The sequence below is a fragment of the Merops nubicus genome, unplaced genomic scaffold (assembly GCF_000691845.1).
Source record: "Merops nubicus isolate BGI_N331 unplaced genomic scaffold, ASM69184v1 scaffold3064, whole genome shotgun sequence".
Taxonomy (NCBI): Eukaryota; Metazoa; Chordata; class Aves; order Coraciiformes; family Meropidae; genus Merops; species Merops nubicus.
In genome coordinates, this window is record NW_008604708.1 from 6,533 (window position 1) to 8,226 (window position 1,694).

Consider the following 1,694-nt stretch of genomic DNA (forward strand, 5'->3'; position numbering starts at 1 on the left):
ACTGAAGTGCTGGTGCTCAGAACATGGTGAGACACCACCTCGGTGGGGATGGAAGGGAGAGGTGGGAACAGGGCTTGAGCTTCTCCTGTGGACAAGTTCCCCCTGAAATCTGGGAAAAAAGAACAAATTTGGGATTCTGTGGAGCAAGAAACACCCTGAAAGTATCACCAGGAGAGTCCAAAGCAGCTCAAGTTCATGGTGATACATCTTTGGAGCCAATGGGGGGGTTGGGCTCTGCTCCCAAGGGACAGGACAAGAGGAACCAGCCTCAGGTTGCCCCAGGGGAGGTTGAGGTTGGCCCTGAGGAGCAATGTCTCCCTGGCAAGGGCTGTGCAGGGCTGTGCCAGGCTGCCCAGGGCAGTGGTGGAGTCCCCACCCCTGGAGGGGTTTCCAAGCCCTGGAGATGTGGTGTGAGGGACACGGGGCAGTGGGGACCTGGCAGGGATGGGGGATGGTTGGAGTTGATCATCTTAAAGGTCTCTTCCAACCACAAGAAGGACTTTGGTGGAAGAGTTGCTGTGAAGAGTGATGGGGTTTGTGTTTCAAACAAGCTACAAAACCCTTTGGCTACTCACAGAGAAACCTTGAGCTGAGGACCAGCATGGAAGAGCAGGAAACCACTTAAATAAGTACTTTTAATCCAATTTTCCAATGAAAGGTTTGGGTTTTTTTCCAAAAAACTTGATTCTCACTGGATGAGACCCCTTAAGGTGTGTTGACTGCAACCAAAACCAGGAGCTGGGCTAAATTTGGAACCTGTGTGTGTGATACCCAGGAGACTATAGATTGAAGCAGCTGAAAAGTTGAATAGCTTCATAATTAGTAATAAAGTACAAAAAGCAAATGGTGATTTCATAGTAAATTTTAAATCTAACTTGGGTCACACGGAATTTCCTGGGAGCTGGGATGGAATTAAAGCCCAGAAAAAGGGCTTTAAATTATCTGTGCTGAGGTTTGTGTAGGGGCAGGAGCACTTCTGACTTGTAGAGGTGTAGGCAAGACTCGTGGAAGGAGTTTATTCCCACATCTGTTGCTTTCAGAGCTGCTTAAATCCACGGATTTTGGAGAGCTGGGATCAAAACTGATTAAATCTCTTTGGCCTTTGATGGCTGAGGTCTGTTTCTCCACTGCCCCGTGTCCCTCACCCCACATCTCCAGGGCTTGGAAACCCCTCCAGGGGTGGGGACTCCACCACTGCCCTGGGCAGCCTGGCACAGCCCTGCACAGCCCTTGCCAGGGAGACATTGCTCCTCAGGGCCAACCTCAACCTCCCCTGGGGCAACTGGAGGCTGTTCCCTCTTCTCCTGTCCCTTGGGAGCAGAGCCCGACCCCCCCCTGGCTCCAGGCTCCTGTCAGGTTGTTGCCCAGAGCCAGAAGGTCTCCCCTGAGCCCCACACCTCAGTCACTGCAAGCTTGCCTCACCTCCACTGCTCCTGCTCTACTCCAGCCTTGCAGTGAAGATTCTGTGCCCAGCCAAAAGGTCCCACAATGCTACTGGAGCTGCACATAGAATCCTAGAATCCTTTAGGTTGGAAGGGACCTCCAAGATCATCCAGTCCAACCGTTGAGCCATGAGGGCTCTAAAGTCCTCTGCTAAAACAGATCAGAATCTGTCAGGGCTGGAAGGGACCACAAGGATCCCCCAGTTCCAACCCCTCTGCCATGAGCAGGGACACCTCCCACTAGATCAGGCT